This window comes from Mesoplodon densirostris, chromosome 9, assembly GCF_025265405.1.
Source record: "Mesoplodon densirostris isolate mMesDen1 chromosome 9, mMesDen1 primary haplotype, whole genome shotgun sequence".
Lineage (NCBI taxonomy): Eukaryota > Metazoa > Chordata > Mammalia > Artiodactyla > Ziphiidae > Mesoplodon > Mesoplodon densirostris.
Window position 1 is genome coordinate 44342523 of NC_082669.1, and position 20052 is coordinate 44362574.

At 34.9% G+C, this 20052-nt stretch overlaps 1 protein-coding gene across 1 annotated transcript in view; it reads left to right on the forward strand.

Moving 5' to 3' along the window:
• The window catches only part of CRPPA (CDP-L-ribitol pyrophosphorylase A), a 310026-nt gene that overhangs the window by 231909 nt on the left and 58065 nt on the right, over positions 1-20052 (forward strand). The gene's annotated exons all lie outside the window — the stretch shown is intronic.

Below are 20052 nucleotides of genomic sequence, written 5' to 3' on the forward strand. Positions count from 1 at the left end.
GAAGGGTTGTATTGCTATAAACTTCCCTCTTAGAACTGCTTTTGCTGCATCCCAAGGTTTTGGGTCATCGTGTTTTCATTGTCATTTGTTTCTAGGTTTTTTTTGATTTCCTGTATGTTTTCTTCAGTGATCTCTTGGTTATTTAGTAGTGTATTTTTTAGCATCCATGTATTTTTATTTTTTAGAGGCTTTTTTTCTGGTAATTGATATCTAGTCTCATAGTGTTGTGGTTGGAAAAGATACTTGGTATGATTTCAGTTTTCTTAAATTTACTAAGGCTTGATTTGTGACCCAAGATATGATCTATTCTGGTGAAAGTTCCATGAGCACTTGAGAAAAAGTGTATTCTGTTGTTTTTGGATGGCATGTCCTGTAAATATGAATTAAGTCCATCTTGTTTAATATGTCATTTAAAGCTTGTGTTTCCTTATTTATTTTCATTTTGGATGATCTGTCCATTGGTGAAAATGGGGTGTTAAAGTCCCCTACTATGATTGTGTTACTGCCAATTGACCCTTTTATGGCTGTTAGTATTTGCCTAATGTATTGAGGTGCTCCTGTGTTGGGTGCATAAATATTTACAATCATTATATCGTCTTCTTGGATTGATCCCTTGATCATTATGTTGTGTCCTTCTTTGTCTCTTGTAATAGTGTTTGTTTTAAAGTCCATTTTGTCCGATATGAGGATTGCTACTCCAGCTTTCCTTTGATTCCCATTAGCATGGAATATCTTTTTCCATCCCCTCACTTTCAGTCTATATGTGTCCCTAGGTCTGAACTGGGTCTCTTGTAGATAGCATATACAGGTCTTGTTTTCGTATACATTCAACCTGTCTGTGTCTTTTGGTTGGAGCATTTACTCCATTTACATTTAAGGTAATTATCGATATGTATGTTCATATTACCAGTTTCTTAATTGTTTTGGGTTTGTTATTGTAGCTCTTATCCTTTTCTTGTGTTTCCTGCCTAGAGAAGTTCCTTTAGCATTCGTTGTAAAGCTGGTTTGGTGGTGATGAATTCTCTTAACTTTTGCTTGTCTGTAAAGTTTTTAATGTCTGTGTCGAATCTGAATGAGATCCTTGCTGGGGAGAGTAATCTTAGTTGTAGGCTTTTCTGTTTCATCACTTCAAATATGTCCTGCCAGTGCCTTCTGGCTTGCAGAGTTTCTGCTGAAAGATCAGCTGTTAACCCTCTGCGGATTCCCTTGTATGGTATTTGTTGCTTTTCCCTTGCTGCTTCCAATATTTTTTCTTTGTAGTTAATTTTTGATAGTTTGATTAACATGTGTCTTGGCATGTTTCTCCTTGGATTCATCCTGTATGGGACTCTCTGCACTTCCTGGACTTGAATGACTATTTTCTTTCCTATATTAGGAAAGTTTTCAACTACAATCTCTTCAAATATTTTCTTAGTCCCCCTTTTGCTTCTCTTCTTCTTCTGTGACCACTATAATTCGAATATTGGTACATTTAATGTTGTCCCAGAAGTCTCTGAGACTGTCCTCAATTCTTTTCATTCTTTATTCTGCTCTGTGGTAGTTATTTCCACTATTTTATCTTCCAGGTTACCTATCCGTTCTTCTGCCTCAGTTATTCTGCTATTGATTCCTTCTAGAGATAATTTTTAATTTCATTTATTGTGTTGTTCATCATTGTTTGCTTGCTCTTTAGTTCTTCTAGGTCCTTGTTAAACGTTTCTTGTATTTTCTCCATTCTGTTTCCAAGATTTTGGATCATGTTTACTATCATTACTCTGAATTCTTTTTCAGGGAGACTGCCTATTTCCTTTTCATTTGTTTGGTCTTGTGGGTTTTTACCTTGCTCCTTCATCTGCTGTGTATTTCTTTGTCTTCTCATTTTGCTTAACTTACTGCATTTGGGGTCTTTTTTTCGCAGGCTTCAGGTTCGTAGTTCGTCTTGTTTTTGGTGTCTGCCCCCAATCGCTAAGTTTGGTTCCGTGGGTTGTGTAGGCTTCCTAGTGAAGGGGACAGGTGCTTCTGTTCTGGTGGATGAGGCTGGATCTTGTCTTTCTGGTGGGCAGGACCTCGTCTGGTGGTGTGTCTTGGGGGTGTCTGTGAACTTATTATGATTTTAGGCAGTGTCTCTGCTAATGGGTGGGGTTGTGTTCCTGTCTTGCTAGTTGTTTGCCATAGGGAGTCCAGCACTGTAGCTTGATGGTCGTTGAGTGGAGCTGGGTCTTGGCCTTGAGATGGAGATCTCTGAGAGAGGTTTAGCCATTTGATATTACATCATGCTGGTAGCTCTCTGGTGGAGCAATGTCCTGAATTTGGCTCTCCCACCTCAGGTTCAGGCCTGACACCTGGCCACAGCACCAAGACCCTGTCAGCCACACGTCTTAGAAGAAAAGGGACAAAAGAAAAAGAAAGAAAGAAATGAAATGAAATGAAATAAAATAAAGTGTTATTAAAATAAAAAATAAAAAAACATTATTAAAAATTTTTTTAAGTAATAAAAAAAAGAAGGAATGAAGAGAGCAACCAAACCAAAAAACAAATCCACCAGTGATGACAAGAGCTAAAAACCATACTAAAAAAACCAAAAAAAACCAAAAAACAACAGACAGGCAGAAAGCTAGGACAAATGGTAAAAGCAATTCTATACAGACAAAATGAGACAAAGATGCATACACATACACACTCAGAAAAAGAGAAAAAGGCAAAACAAATAAATATATATATATATAAAGGAAGAGAGCATCCAAACCAATAAACAAATATACCAATGATAATAAGCTCTAAATGCTAAACTAAGATAAATATAAAACCAGAAACAAATTAGATGCAGAAAGCAAACCCCAAGACTACAGTTGCTCTCAAAGTCCACCGCCTCAATTTTGGGATGATTTGTTTTCTATTCAGGTATTCCACAGATGCAGGGTACATCAAGTTGATTGTGGAGATTTAATCCTCTGCTCCTGAAGCTGCTGGGAGAGATTTTCCTTTCTCTTCTGTGTTTGCACAGCTCCTGGGGTTCAGTTTGGATTTGGCCCTGCATCTGCTTGTAGGTCACCTGAGGGCGTCTGTTCTTCGCTCAGACAGGATGGGGTTAAAGGAGCAGCTGATTAGGGGGCTCTGGCTCACTCTGGCCGGGGGGAGGGAGGGGTATGGAATGTGGGGCAAGCCTGCGGCGGCAGAGGCCAGCATGACGTTGCACCAACCTGAGGTGTGCCGTGTGTTCTCCTGGGTAATTGTCCCTGGATCACAGGACCCTGGCAGTGGCGGGCTGCACAGGCTCCCAGGAGGGGAGGTGTGGATAGTGATCTGTGCTTGCACACAAGCTTCTTGGTGGCTGCAGCAGCAGCCTTAACGTTTCATGCCCATCTGTGGTGTCCACACTGATAGCCGTGGCTCATGCACATCTCTGGAGCTTATTTAGGCAGTGATCTGAATCCATTCTCTCACACCCTGAAACAATGGTCTCTTGCGTCTTAGGCAAGTGCAGACTTTTTCCCAGACTCCCTCCTGGCTAGCAGTGGTGCACTAGCCCCCTTCAGGCTGTGTTCACACAGCCAACCCCAGTCCTCTCCCTGGGATCTGACCTCCGGAGCCCCAGCCTCAGGTCCCAGCCCTCACCTGCCCTGGTGGGTGAGCAGACAAGCCTCTTAGGCTGGTGAGTGCTAGTCAGCACTTACCTCCTGTGCGGGAATCTCTCAGCTTTGCCGTCTGCACACCTGTTGCTGCGCTCTCCTCCTTGGCTCCAAAGCTTCCCCTCTGCCCACCCACCGTCTCCACTAGTGAAAGGTCTTCCTAGTGTCTGGAAAGCTTTCCTCCTTAACAGCACCCTCCCAGAGGTGCAGGTCCCGTCCCTATTCTTTTGTCTCTGTTCTTCCTTTTTTCTTTTGCCCTACCCAGGTACGTGGTGGAGTTTCTTGCCTTTCAGGAAGTCTTAGGTCTTCTGTCAGCATTCAGTTGGTGTTCTGTGGGAGTTGTTCCACAGGTAGATGTATTTTTGATGTATTTGTCGGAGGAAGGTGATCTCCATGTCTTACTGCTCCACCATCTTGAAGGTCTATGCAAGAATGGTTTTTTAAAAAGAAACTTCTGCAGACAGCTATGGATGTTATTTACCACACAAATGTATGGCATAATGTTTTAGTTTCCTGAGCTAATGTAACTAATTACTAATGGCTTAAAACCTTGTGGCTTAAAGCAACCCCTTTAATTATCTTATAGTTCCGAAGTTCAGAAGTTCTAAGATCAAGGTGTCAGCATGGTTACATTCTTTTTCAAGGCTTTAGGAGAGGATCTCTTTTCTTTCCTTTTCTAGGACATGGAGGCTGCCTGCTTTCCTTGGCTTGTGGCCCTTTCCTCCATCTTCAAGGAGCATCGCTTCAGTCTGCTTCCATTGTCACATCTCTTTCTCATTCTGACCCTTCTACTACCCTCTTATAACTGCCCTTGTGATTACATTTGCTCCAGCCAGATAAAGATAATGTAGGATAATCTTCCATTTTGAGATCCTTAGCTTAAACACAGCTGAAAAGCTCCTTTTGCCATGTAAAGAAGTAATTAGCAAATTCACAGGTTCTGGAATTTGGACAAATATACATCTTTAGGAAATATACTGTCTACCGCCAGCAACTTTGAGTTGATTTTTTTCCAGATGCAGCTTTTTGGGGTTTTTTGTTTTTGTTTTTTTAGTAAAGAACAGAGTGCTAAGAAAGAAACAAGTAGAAACCCAATACTAGAGTTTCAATGGAGAGGAAGATAGAAAAAAAATAATTTAACAATATGAAAAATTGTTCAGGGTGCTATATAATATGATTCTGAAAACTTCAAATCAAATAGAAGTATTTTAATTCATTATTTCATATCACTTCTCTCATTGTTTTGTTGTGCAATTAGAGTATGATTTCCCAACATAATGTCAAAATTGAAATAAGGGGCTTCCCTAGTAGCGCAGTGGTTGAGAGTCTGCCTGTCAATGCAGGGGACACGGGTTCCAGCCCTGGTCTGGGAAGATCCCACATGCCGCAGAGCAACTGGGCCCGTGAGCCACAACTACCGAGCCTGCGCGTCTGGAGCCTGTGCTCCACAACAAGAGAGGCCGAGATAGTGAGCGGCCCATGCACTGCCATGAAAAGTGGCCCCCACTCGCCGCAACTAGAGAAAGCCCTTGCACAGAAATGGAGACCCAACACAGCCATAAATAAATAAATAGATAGATAGATAGATAGATAAATTTATATTAAAAAATTTGAAATAAGACTTGAGACAGTCCAAGATACATAGTACGTTTATAATTGCTACTCCGTGTCTTTGTATCCTTTGTCATAAATTGAGACTGAGCCAAATTTATGTAAGGTTTGATGCCTAAGTCATGCAATGTAATTAATGCTCTTCACGCAGCTATAGCAACATAGTAAATGCACAATAAATATTAGATATTATTGGTAGCAGTATGGCAGCTTTATCTTAAAACATGCTTATGTAGACATTTTAGCAATAGCAAATTATTGTCTCTCTTGGTTAGATTGATGTATCTAATCAGTACATATGTACATATGTTCACTGAATGCTTTTATGTGTCACATACTCTTAGTAATATCCTGAGGTAGATATTAATTATGTAAAAATGAGTCATTGATATTCTGCTTTCAACTGGCTATATAATAACATATTTAGGAAGGAAATTTGAAAATACTCTGAGAGGTCCAAAAAATGATTTTAGTTCAGAGAATAAAAGGTTTTTGATAATAGTATATACATGCTCCTTTTTTTTCTTAAGACCAAAGCAAAATGGTTTATCCCACTATTTCCCAGTAATTCATGTAAGATTGTGTGTATATGCATGAATGTTTCCATTAGTCTTCATATTCTGCCAATTCTTTTCTTTAAATTCTAAAGCATTGCAGACGTGAGTATGAATCTTCAGATGTTCTGCTCAACAACTGTACTTCACATGGTTTTGGAATCACTAATAACCCATTTTAATAACTCCTTCCAAAATATCCTTACCCATCCCCAGATGCCAGCAGAAAAAAAAATCATTGCAAGTGCTGTACTCTTCTTTGTGTATGTCACTTCCATCTGTTACTGTCCTGAAATATATACTACTTTGTTTCCTATGTCCCAAAATCTTCCAAGTACGCTGTTCCTAAATTCAGCAGCCAGACTGCTTTGTCAGCAGCCAAGGAGAAGATCTCAAAGCTGCCTTTAAAAACATTCAGATGTCTTAAACAAGTTCCAGTCAAAGTTGCCATTTCTCTCTTTTTTTCCCCTATCCTAGGCAATAGCCAAGAAAACTTTGTTAATCTCCTCTCTGTGGTTTTTAACTTTTAACACATCTTCTCTCTCTTGATTTGATGGAAGAAGTTATAATAGTACAGTAGGTGTACAGAAAGATACAACAAAATTTACTCAGTAGTTGCAGTGCTTGGAAATCCACAGTTGTTTTAGTAGGTCCACAAAAATTCCAAAGGAAAATAGCCCTTCATTTGATGATCCATGTAATAAGTTGCCTAGTTTTATAAAATTATCATGTATTTACTCTTGCTATTTAGCTCCAACTGTAGTTTTAGTTAGAAAGGAAAGATTATGTGAAGAAGAAATTTAATTGGAATGTTTTGTGTTTAGGGAGTGTTTTCACAATTAAGTGCTCTGAGTTTTTAAATCATTGGCCTTTGAACTTTTCAGTGTTGAATAATATTTGATAGAAATATATCCATTTATTATTTTCTGAGTTATTATATTCATTTCTCTCATTTATAGGGAGTAAACTTTCAAGTGATTATTTCTAGACCTAACTGATCACCTGACCACAACCTTAATTGTAACTACTTCATAGAATTATGATTGTGTGTGTTACACAGAGGCTTGGTGAACTTAAAGTACTCTATCACCACTTTTTTAAAAAAAGTGAATTAATGAATTTGACCCAAATAGAACATATTACCTACTTGATCCCTTTTTGGATATTTGTATTTAACACTATTTTTTTTTTCATTTTGAAACACACTCAATATCCGTCCATCCATCCAAATTGTACATTTTTGTTAGCTTTAACAAATATGTCCATTAATAACCAGTACAAAAAGAATACAAAGCAGTTTCCTTACCTTGAAAAAATTACCTCACTCTGCACCTTTTTAGTCATTTTCTCTTTCAACCTCTAACTCATAGCAATAATTGATTTCTTCTATATCTGTATAGTTTTGGCTTTGCAACAATATCAATATCAATGGGATCAACAATATGTATCATTTTGAGTCTAGCTCCTTTCACTTAGCGTAATGCACTTGAGATCAACCCATGTTCCTGCATATATCAATAGTTTGTTCTTATGGTTGAGTAGTATTCTTTTTTTGATAGATGTAACATATTTGAGCCTGAAGGAGTATATTTAGTTTGTTTCACAATTTAGGTGATTATAGGTAATGCTGGTATAAATTTTCATGCACAGGTTTTATTTTAAGATTTGAAATATTTAATGATAACAATTTTATTATCTTTCCTTTTAGGGAAAAACATAATGACAAACCACCAAAATTATATTGCAAACAACCAAAATAATATTTCTTTAGATTGTACTACCATCCAGAGTTGGCCAATGATGAGCATATTAACTTTAGTCCTAATTTCTTTTAGAATATTTAATATCATTTTCAACTCAGAAGTAATATATGATTTAAAAAAGGAGCAAACAATTCTTCCACCATTAGTGCTGTTAAATATGGAATCTATTCTTTCTCTAGATCTTATGTTGAATTTAAGATTCTCATTCATTCAGTTTCAAAAATATTGAATGCATACAGAACTCTATAGCAGGAATCATCAAACTGTGGCCTGCCACTAGTGTTTGTAAATTACACTTTATTGGAACTCAGTCACACCCATTCATTTACTTATTGTCTATGGCTATTTTCACACTAGAACATCAGAACTGAGTTGTGAGAGATCTTATGGTCTGCAAAGCCTAAAATATTTATCATTTGGCCCTATACAAAATAATGTCTACTGACCTCTGCTCTAGAGGAATGTGGAAATTGATGAACAAGATAAGTACAGTTCCTGCCCTCATTAGAATAGAAGCAGATATTAAACAAATAATCATAGGAGTAAGCATGATTGCAATAAGAGCTATGTAGGAAATCACAAGTATATATTCTTATTTATGTAGGTTTTCAGACTATAAATTTGTGGACAAATGAGAAGTATCTTCATAATGTGAAATATATGAAAAAGTGTTTTGTAAAAATCATGTAGGATTTTCAGAAACATTAATATATTGAAGAAAAATAATACCTTTTTCTAGTTTAAACGTTTATATCCTAGAGTATATGATAAAGAGAAGGAATGGATGGCTATCTTAGATTTTCTTTTATTAATAATTTTTGTATTCATAATTTAAAAAATAGGTGCTTAAGAAATATATGGATGATTGAAGCTTCATTTTTTAATATCTATACAGATATATAGTCATATAATTATAGTTTTTTTGTTATTTAAAGTTATTTATATTTTCCAATTCATTTTTATAAAGTTTTCTTAAATGGCTTATCATAAAAGATAAATACAAGTAATAATGCAATAAAAATAGAAAGTCAGAACAAAGGAAAATGATGATACAAATGCCAGCCATGATATTCAACATAATTTTAAATTTGACTCTGAACTTCTTCAAAATTATTAGAAAAAGGGAAACCTAACTTGTTACAGAGTTTTCAATTTGGAAGAGAAAACAAACCAAGTCCTTAAGGAAATACAAAACTTCCCTAGAATAAAATCAATTTAAACCTTATTTCCTTCCTGTTGAAAATTAAATAGTTTAAATCTAATATATAATTGTTCTTCATTATCTTCCTTTAATATAGAAAAATAAAATATTTGGGGGGCATATTTGTGTACCTGATGTTTACAAAAATATTTTCCCCCATATTTCATATTATGATAGACTTCTCATTTGTCCATAAATTCATAGTCTGAAAAACCCATGTAAATAAAATTTTATTATTTTTATTTTTATTTTATTTTGGAGTATACTTGATTAGCAATGTTGTGTCACTTTCAGGTGTACAGCAAAGTGATTCAGTTATACATATATATGTATCTATTCTTTTTCAAATTCTTTTCCCATTTACGATATTACAGAATATTGATCAGTTCCCTGTGCTATACAGTAGGTCTTTGTCGGTTATCTGTTTTAAATATAGCAATGTATACATGTCAGTCCCAAACTCTAAGTCTGTCAGGTTTTTATGTGACCAGAAGGTTTCATTTTTCTAGAGTAAATACTTGGGAGTGTGATTGCTGGGTCATATGGGGAGGGTACATTTAACTTTTATAAGAAAATTCCTAAACTCTTTTTCATAGTAGCTGTCATTTTGCATTACCACCAGAAATGTATGATTTTCAGTTGCTTCACATCAGTACTAGCACTTGGTATTATGAGTTTTATTTTAGCCATTCCAATAGGTGTGTAATGGTATCTTATGTGGTTTTTCATTTGTTTCCATAATTACTAATGATGTTGAACATCTTTTTATGTCCTTACTCGCTGTCCATCTAGCTTTGAATTGTTCAGATCTTTTGCCCTTTTTTTTTTTTTTTTTTGTGGTACGTGGGCCTCCCACTGCTGTGGCCTCTCCCATTGCGGAGCGCAGGCTCCGGACGGGCAGGCTCAGCGGCCATGGTTCATGGGCCCAGCCGCTCCGCGGCATGTGGGATCCTCCTAGACCGGGGCACAAACCCGTGTCCCCTGCATCGGCAGGCAGACTCTCAACCACTGTGCCACCAGGGAAGCCCTTTTTGCCCATTTTTTGATGACTTGTTTATTGTGTCTTCAGAGTTTTTTTATATGTTCTTCAGACAAGTCCTTTATCTGATAAGTAATTTATGATTATTTTTATCCCAGTCTGTAATGTGTCTTTTTATTTTCATAGTGATGTCCTTTACAGAATAAACATATTGATTTTTGTGAAATCCAGATTTATCATTTTTTTTCTTTTATGGAGTGTCTTATATAAGAAAAGTTTCTTTTATCCAAGGCCACCAAGATTTTCTTTTATATTTTCTTTTAAACATTACATAGTTTTTGGTTTTCTGTTTAGAAGCATGATCAATTTTGAAAACTTTTTATTCAAAGTATAAGGTATAGGTTTTGGTTCTCTTTTTTCTTTACATACAGACATTAAATTCTAGCACTTTCATTGAAAAGACTATTATTTGCCAATGGAATTGCCTTTGTACCTTTCTCAAATAACAACTGTGTTGATATAGGTATTTCTGGACTCCTTATTCTGTTCCATCAATCTATATTTCTGTTGTTTTGCCAATAGTATGCTATCTTGATTATGGTAGCTTCAAATCTGATTCTCAACTTTATCCCTCTTTTCCAAAATTATTTTGGCTGTTACAGTTTCTTTGATTTTCCATATACATTTTAGAATGGGCTTTACAATATCTATAAAATTTCTTGCTTGGATTTTGCTTGCAATTGCCTTTGATATATAGATTAGTTTCAGGTGAATTGGCATCTTAACAATATTAATTTTTTCAATCACTGAATATAGTATATATATACACTTATTTAGGACTACTTTAATTTCTTTCATTTTTGGTTTATAGTTTTCAGAATACAGATCCTTTGTACTTATACCTAAGATTATCTTTTTTTGTGTGGGGGGCAGTGGTAAGGGAAGCTATAATGAATGATAACTTTAAAAAATTATTTTAATTGTTCATTGCTATTATATAGAAATACAGTTGATTATATATCTTGACCTTGTGTCTTGTGATAAACTTACTTATTAGTTTTAATTTTATTTATTTATTTATTTATTTTTGGCTGTGTTGGGTCTTCTTTTCTGTGCAAGGGCTTTCTCTAGTTGCGGCGAGTGGGGGCCACTCTTCATCGTGGTGCGCGGGCTTCTCACTGTCGCGGCCTCCCTTGTTACGGAGCACAGGCTCCAGAGGCGCAGGCTCAGTAGTTGTGGCTCACGGGTCTAGTTGCTCCGCGGCATGTGGGATCCTCCCAGACCAGGGCTCAAACCCGTGTACCCTGCATTGGCAGGTGGACTCTCAACCACTGCGCCACCAGGGAAGCCCACTTATTAGTTTTAGAATTATTTTTGTACATTCCTTTAGATTTTCACAAAGGCAATCAAATCATGTTGTCTGTAAATAGAATATTACTATCATTATTATTATTATTATTATTATTTTAATCTATCCATATTTTCTTTTTCTTACCTTGCTGCACTGACCAGGACCTGCATTACAGTGGTAAAGAAAAGTTGTCAGGATATCCCTTGGCTTCTTTACAATCTTAGGATAAAGGCACTCAGACTTTAATTATTGAGTATGATGTTAGCTTAGGTTTTTCATAAGTGATTTTTATCAAGTTGAGGTTTATCAATTTTATGATTCTTTTCAAAGTACCAGCTTTTGATTTCATTAATTCTTTTTCTTTTGTGTTTCTGTTTTCAGTTTCATCAATTAAGCACTTTACTATTTAGTTTCTGCTTGCTTCAGGTTTAGTTCACTTTTCTCATTTTATTTTTTAAAGATTTTTTTTGATGTGGACCTTTTTTTTTGTTAGTATTTTTATATTTATTTATTTAATTTATTTATTTAAATTATTTATTTTGCTGCGTCAGGTCTTAGTTGCAGCATGTGGGCTCTTCATTGTGGTGTGCGGGTTTCTCTCTAGTTGTGGCATGCAGGTTGTTTTTTCTCTCTCTAGTTGTGGTGCATAGGGTCCAGAGCGTGTGGGCTCTGTAGTTTGTGTCATGTGGGCTCTCTTGTTGAGGTGCACGAGCTCAGTAGCTGTGGCATGGGCTTAGTTGCCTGTGGCATGTGGGATCTTAGTTCACGGACGAGGGATCAAACCTGTGTCCCCTGCATTGGAAGGTGGATTCTTTACCACTGGACCACCAGGGAAGTCCCTCTCATTGTTTTTTTAAAGTGGAAGTTTAGATTATTAAGACCATTATTCTTTTCTGATACAAGCATTTACTACTATAGATTTTACTCTAGTCACTATTTTAGCTATGGCTCAAAAATTTCGTTGTATTGTATTTTCATTTTTTTTCGTTCAAAATACTTTGTAATTTCTCTTGAGACTTCCTTTTTAACCCACTGGCTATAAATGTGTTAATTTCCAAATATTTGGGGATTTTCAAGATGTATGTTAGTTGTTGATTTTTTGTATAACTCTATTACAGCCAAAGAATATACTTTGTATGGTTTCATTTCTTTTAAATGTTTTAAGTTTGCTGGGGACATGGATATGGTCTGTATCTTCTTGGTGAATTGACTCCCTTATCTCTGTGTAATGTCCTCTTTATCCCTGAGAATTTTCCTTTACCTGAAGTCTTCTTTATTTGAAATTAATATTGTCATTATAGCTTTCTTTAAGTTGGTGTATTCATGGTTGAATTTTTTCTCCCGTCATTTTACTTTTACTCTAACTATATCATTTTATTTAAAACTGGTTTCTTGTAGGCAATATTTTTATTTATTTTTAAAATCCAAATTGCTTTTTTTTCCCTTTATGTTTGTTTAGACCATTTACATTTAATGTAATTACTGACATGGACAGGCTTAAGTCTACCACTTGTAATTGTTTTATGTTTGTACTCTGTTTTTTCATTCTTCTATTTTCTCTTTCCTGCACTCATTTGGATTGTTTGAATATCTGTTAGCATTCCAAGTTAATTTATCTTTTATTTAAAAATTTTTATTGCAGTTTAGTTGATTTACAATAATGTACTAGTTTCAGGTGTACAGCAAAGTGATTCAGTTATACATATGTTTTTTCAAATTATTTTCCATTATAGTTTATTACAAGATATTAAATATAGTTCCCCATGCTATATAGTAAATTCTTGTTGCCTGCAATTTAATTTATTATAGGTTTTTAGTTATCTCTTTACGTATTTTTGATTTGTTAGTTTCTTATAATATACATACTTATCTTTTCATAGTCTACTTAAGTTTAATAGTCTTTCACTCCAAGTGAAATGTAGAAACCCTCAACCATGTAGTTTTCTTTTACCCTTCCTCCTGTATGTTGTAGTTGTCAGGTGTATTCTGTCTGGACACTTTGAAATCTTTCCAACAATGTTATAATTTCTATTTCATACAGTCATTCATACTTTAGCAAATTTATGAAGAGAAAAAACAGTTTATTATATTAATATTTACCCAGATATTTACCAATTCTATTGATCTTCATTCCTGAATTCCACGGTTGCTTCTAGTATCATTTCTGTTCTAAAAAGTTTCCATTAGCATTTCTTTTAGAGCAGATCCAATGATCATGAAATCTTACTTTTCATTCATTTCAGAATGTGTTTATTTTGCCCTCATTTCTGGAGGAAATTTTTACTGGTTGTAGAATTCTACTTTGACTTTAAAATTTTTTGTTTTCCTTCAGAACTTTAAGAATGATGTTGTGCTGTCATCTGGCTTCTACGGTTTCTGTTAAGAAAAATGAAAGCATTTAATTTATTGTTCTCCTATATGTAATGTGTTATTTCCTTCTCTAGCTGCTTTTAAGATATTTTCTTAATCTTTAGTATTCACCTGTTACATTAATGATGCATCTGGCCATGATTTTCCAGATTTTTCCTGTTTGCAGTTTTCAGGTTTTTTGAATCTCTAAATATACTTTTTCATCAAATTTGTAGAGTCATTATTTTCTAAAATATATATTTTTCTGCATCAGTCTTTCTTCCTTCTGGAACTCTAAGAATATACATGTCAGATTTTATATCTATATTGTCTTACAGGTTTCTGAGACTCTGCTGAGTTGATTCAATTATTTTATTTCTTTTGTTAAGGTTTGAAAATTTTAGTGGTCTATCTTGACAGTAACTCTTTCCTCTTTTGACTTCAGTCTGTTATTGAGCTCACCCAGCCCAAATTTCAATTCTGTATTTTAAATTATAAAGTTTCTCTTTCTTTTTTTATAATTATTTTCTTTTAAATTATTTTTTTTAATGTGGTAAATATACATAGCACAAAATTTACCATTTTAACCATTTTTTTAATGGTTTATTTATTTTTTTGTGGTACGTGGGCCTCTCACTGTTGTGGCCTCTCCCGTTGCGGAGCACAGGCTTAGTGGCCATGGCTCATGGGCCCAGCCATTCCACGGCATGTGGGATCTTCCCGGACCCGGGCATGAACCCGTGTCCCCTGCATCAGTAGGTGGACTCTCAACCACTGCACCACCAGGAAGCCCCTTAACCATTTTTAAGTATGCAGCTCAGTGACGTTGAGTATATTCACATTATTACAGCCATCCCTGCAATCCATTCAGAGAACATTTTTCATCTTACAAAACTGAAACTCTTTAAACAGTAATCCCTCGTTTTTCTTACCCCCAACCCCTGGCAACACCCATTCTACTTTCTACTTCTATGAATTTGAGTGTTCTAAATTACCTTGTTTGAGTAGAATCATATAGTATTTACCTTTTTATGGTTGGCTTATTTCACTTAGTGTAATGTCTCAAGGTTCATCTGTGTTTTAGTGTGTCAGAATATCCTTCCTTTTTAAGGCTGAATAATATTTCATTGTATGTATATGTCAGATTTGGGTTACCCATTCATCTGTTTATGGACATTGTGTTGCTTCTACCTTTGACTATTGTGAATAATACTGCTATCAACATGGTTATATAAATGTCTCTTCAAGATTGTGCTTTCAATTATTTTGGGTGTACTATAACCAGAAGTAAAACTGCTGGATCATATATGTTTAATTATATTTTTAATTGTTTGAGGAAGTGCTGCACCAGTTTCCCTAGCAGCTGCACCGCTTTACATTCCCACCGACAGTGCACAAGTGTTCCAATTTCTCTATATTCTCACCTACAGTTGTTTTTTGTTTATTAATCTTTTGATAATAGGCATCCTAATGGATGTAAGTGGTATCTTACTGTGGTTCGATTTGCATTTCTGTGATGGTTAGTGATGGTGAGCATCTTTTCAATGTGCTTATTGACCATTTTTTTATATTTGGAGAAATGTCCAAGTTCTTTGCCCAATTTTTAGTTGAATTGTTTGTAATTTGTATTTTCTTTGCTGAGACATATGTCATTCACTTCGTTTTGAGAGTTTTTGTTCTCACTTATGGGACATGGTTATTATACATGCTTAAAAGTGTTTTGATAATTCTACCATCTGGGTCATCTAGATGTTGGTGTCTGTTTATTCTCTTTTCCCTTGAGAGTTGTTGAGATTTTTTCCTGTTTCTTTGAGTCCTAGTGAGTAAATTTTCTGTTGTATCCAGTACATTTTAAGTACTACACTATGAACTTCTGTATTCTATTAAAATCCTACCAATAACGTTGATTTGTTTTAACAGTCTATCCACCTACTTATATTCAGATTTCAAATTCTATCTTGCCTCCTGAGGGCTGTGGTTTCAATGTCAGGTTAGTTTTTCAAACTTTTACAGTGTTATCCAATCATCTCCCATGTGTGCCACAAGGGAAAAATCTGGGACCTGAACAACGTTCTGCATCAAAGTTCAGTTTTCAGATCTTTGGCAGTATTTATTTGAGTCAGTCTACACATGTGCAGTTCAGAGTTTACCAGGACTTTATACACAGATTAAGGGGGGGGTCTCTTTCTTCCCCTCTGTCATCCTTCTTGTGGTTCCTCTCCACTCCTGGCTCTCAAGGTCTTCTGTGAATTTATAGCTCCAAATGCTAAAGACTTGGATTGCTTTTGCTGAGTTTTGGATAAAGGAAAGTCATTGTAAGAAATATCCATATGAAATTTGTGCATATTGTAGAACAAATTCCAGATATATCTATTAAGCAGAGCCTAGATATGAATTTTTTTAGGATAGTTTACTTTTAGGATAAAAACATCACTTTCACCTAATTGGCGAGTTCATTTTTCCAATAACGAGAATATGAAAAATGATACAATTGCCTATGTCAATGCAAAGTCTGGTTTTGTACTAAATCTTGGATTTGAGATGTAGCATTGCTTTGGATGGAGTCAAAGTTTGGGACTGATAACAAAACATTCAACAACTAAGTCCAGAATGACTCATAGTAACAGGTAAAACAATTTTCTCCAGTATTTAAACTGTCATTCTGTCTCTTCTATTTAAACATTTTATTATTCCAATGGTATTCTTTTTAGTTTCAGTGGAGATGAAGAAGAAACTAGAATACTTTAGAGAGTACTGCGATTTGGGTTTCTATATTTAAAACTGATTAGTTTAAGATTCCTAAACATCTTCCAGTTTTTCAACTTCCCTTTATGTATGTTTACAAATTCATTTTGTTAACTTTAATATTAAAACTGTGCCTGTGAGAACCATTTTCACTGGTTTCCATGTACTGCCTAAAACTGCAGTACATTTCCACCAATCCATGTGAGCGTGTAACTATAAAGAATTCCCAGATGTTGTTCAAAAAACGGCAAAAATTACCTCCTATTCTCTCAGTTGGAGACCTGAAGTGTATCTTGTAATTGGCTTTAAAAATGTGTGGAAAAGGGCCTCCCTGGTGGCGCAAGTGGTTGAGAGTCCGCCTGCCGATGCAGGGGATACGGGTTCGTGCCCCGGTCTGGGAGGATCCCATATGCCGCGGAGCGGCTGGGCCCGTGAGCCATGGCCGCTGAGCCTGCGCGTCCGGAGCCTGTGCTCCGCAACGGGGGAGGCCACAACAGTGAGAGGCCCGCATACCGCAAAAAAAAAAAAAAAAAAAAAAAATGTGTGGAAATGTTTAGAGTTTCGTTATTTTATCCCTCAAAAAGTAGGATGAATATTATGTTATAGACTATTTTGATCCTAACTTGAACTTTTTGCTGAATAATATAGGAGTTACTTTGAAATCTTGTTTGGAATATATTAACTGAAAGATGTAAGTCTTCTAAATAATTAAAATTTATTGAATTTTTCTTTAAAGAATTACACATAAATCTCCATGCTTTCCATTTTAAAAATTAAAATTATGCAGTTTAAGGACTTTGTAGTTGATTGGATACTTCATGTTAAAAATAGAATTAGAATTGGGTACTATTATCTTCCTGTAATTCTGTAACTCTTTAAACCTCAATTTCTTTCTTTTCATTTAATTTTTCCTTGTGAATATGCATGAAAAACTGGTGACTTCTGATTTATAATTGATTTTAGTTGGAAGCAAATTTTTTAATAGGGATTGGCAAACTACTGCCCATGGGCTAGATCTGCAAATTGCTTGTTTTTAATTACAAAGTTTTATTGAAATGCAGCTAGGTTCATTCATTTGTGTTGTCTATGGCGACTTTCATGCTACAAAAGCAGAGCTGAGTAGTTTTTGACAAAGACCATTTGGCTCACAAAGCTTGAAATACTATGATGTGCTTCTTTACAGAAAAGATCGGCTCACCCTTAGTTCAAGATGAAGGTTGCCAATCATGACAACTTTCATGTATTTTCCTTTACATTTGAGATTATTATATAATTCAGTTTTCTGAGTTACATTAGGATGTTGTTATCAAGCCATTACTTATTGTCACTGAAAGCATGTTTTCAATGTTTCACTGATTCTATGCCTAAGAATTTAAGCTACTGCCAGAGTTGTTGCTATTTCAGAAGTGTATATTCACTTTACCTGATTTTTTATTCTTGCCAGTGAAAGAATTTTTCTCAGTGACCAGCCTATTATGTTTTTTTTGTTGATTATGTTGACTTTGTTCAAATTGTCAGCCTGGCATTTAATCCACCTCAGTTATGTTCATCTTTGTAGTTTTTAGGTTACATACAGGCAGTTTTTGTTTACTTGTTTTACATATTTTTGTACAATAAGGGAAGATGTAAAATTAATAGGGTGTGATTAAATAGAGCTGTTGTAACTCATGAATTTTCTGTTACATATTCCAATGCACATATGCCCATTTTCTAAGTAGTTTTAGTAGAGAGAATAATCTTTTGATTTAGCTAAGAACACTATATGGACTTTCAACCTAAAAACCTGTCAATATTGCTTAAGATATAATGTAATGTCTATTTATTAATTTATTCAGAAATATATCTTGAATTCTTCAATGTCATATTCACTGTTATAGACTTAGGAGGACAATAGTATACAAAACAGTCAAAAAAAACCCCACCAAAATTGACAAAATAAAGAAAGTAAGACAAAACCTTTTAACTTCACGGTAGCTTACATTGTATTGGGAGCAAACAGACAACAAGAAAGTATCAGAAGGTGAAGAGTGCTAAGAAAAAGGACATGGAATGAGTAGGGGAAGAAAACTAACATCTTAAAAAATAGGAAGTCAGTCTCCAGAATCTCTTCACTAATCTGCACTTCTACCAATAGTGCATGAAAGGTTTTAAATGCCCACTTTTGACAGTATTCAACCGCCTAACTACGGATCTGATGGGTGTAACTGATATCTTGCTTCAATTTCCATCTTTGTTGTTACTAATGAATTGAGCCACTTTTTCCATATCCTTACTATCATTTTGAATTTCCTTCTTTTGTGATTGGTCTGATCCTATCCTTGGTCATAATTTTATTGAGGTGTCCGTCTTTTTCTTGTTGATTCGCAGGAATTCCTTATATATATGTATGTCCTTCATTTAAAAAAATATATATACTAATCAGCTTTGTTGAGATATAATTGACACAATAAACTTCATTGATTTTTGACATTTGGAGAATAATATCTTTGTTCCAAATGCTAATTTTTTCATGCTGTTCTTCTTTGACTATAAATTCTGAGTATTTATGTAATAAGTTAATCAATTTTCAACCTTACAATTTACAGGTATTTTGGGGTTAGATTTATTGAGGTATAATTTACACAAAATAAAATTCTTTATTTTAAAATATACAGTTTATTGAGTTTTGATAAATGTGTATAGTTCTGCAACTACCGTCAAAATCAAGATATCAAACATTTGTCGCCCCCAAAAGTTTTCATGTGCCCCTTTGCAGTCATTCCCCTGCTTCACACCCAATACCTGGTAGTTATTGATCTGCTATCTTCTGCCCCTGTTGTTTTGTGTTTTCTAGACAGTCTTGTCAATTGAACCATATGTAGCCTTTTTTTTTTTGAATTTTTAAAGAAGTCTTTCTTCACACACAGTTAACAAAGGTAATGTATTCTCCTATATTCTCTTCTATTAACTCATTGATTTATTTTCCACATTTAGGAACTTTAACAGGAATCCAATTTTTATATTGTTTTCTTTAAGAATTGAAATTTTTTCAAGTTTTTCAATATAATGAGCTACATGTTTCAATGCCACCTACTAACGAGTATTCTTAAAGAAATGCAACTGGAATTTTTATTGAGATTGCATTTACTATACAGTTTAACTTGGAGAGCATCGTTATGTTAATATTAAGTGATCCCATCCAGTAACATGGAATATCTCTTCATTTATTCAGTTCTTTATGCCTTTTAAAAGGCCTTTAACTTTTTTTCTATAGGGATTCATGAATACTTTAATTCCTATGTACTGAATAGTTTTTCTTAGTGTGTTAATTCTCATTTTATCATATTCTCTATGTATTTATTGCTAAATTAGAGGAGTGCCATTTATTCTTATAAATCAATGTTTTATTTGGTCATTGTGCTGAACTTCCCGATTAGTTTTAGGAGTTTATTGTTGAAATTTGTAAGTAGATCATGTAGTCTGCAAATAGAAACTGTCTGAATCTTCCCTCAGGCTGTTTTGTATCTTCTTTCTTTCTTTTTTTTTTTTTTTCTGATAACATTGACCAGGACTTGCTCAACTGCATTAAATGGAATGGTAAGAGTAGAAATACTCATCTTATTCTCTATCATTAAAAGAATGCTTCAGGCATCAATTAAATATAGTGCTTGTTCTAGGTTTAGGTCCCAAACATTTGACAATGGGAAACTTTTTCTTAAAATACCAATTAATACATTTCACAAAAGAGCTAGAAATGGGATTAGACCAGTGATTTTTACTGCCAGCCTCCATTAAAATCACCTGGGGCTCTAGCCCTTGAGTTTTTAATTGAACTGGTCTGCGATAGGACTCAGACCTCAGTAAGCTTCCCAGGTGATTCTTTTAGGCAACTAGGTTGAAAATCACTGGAGA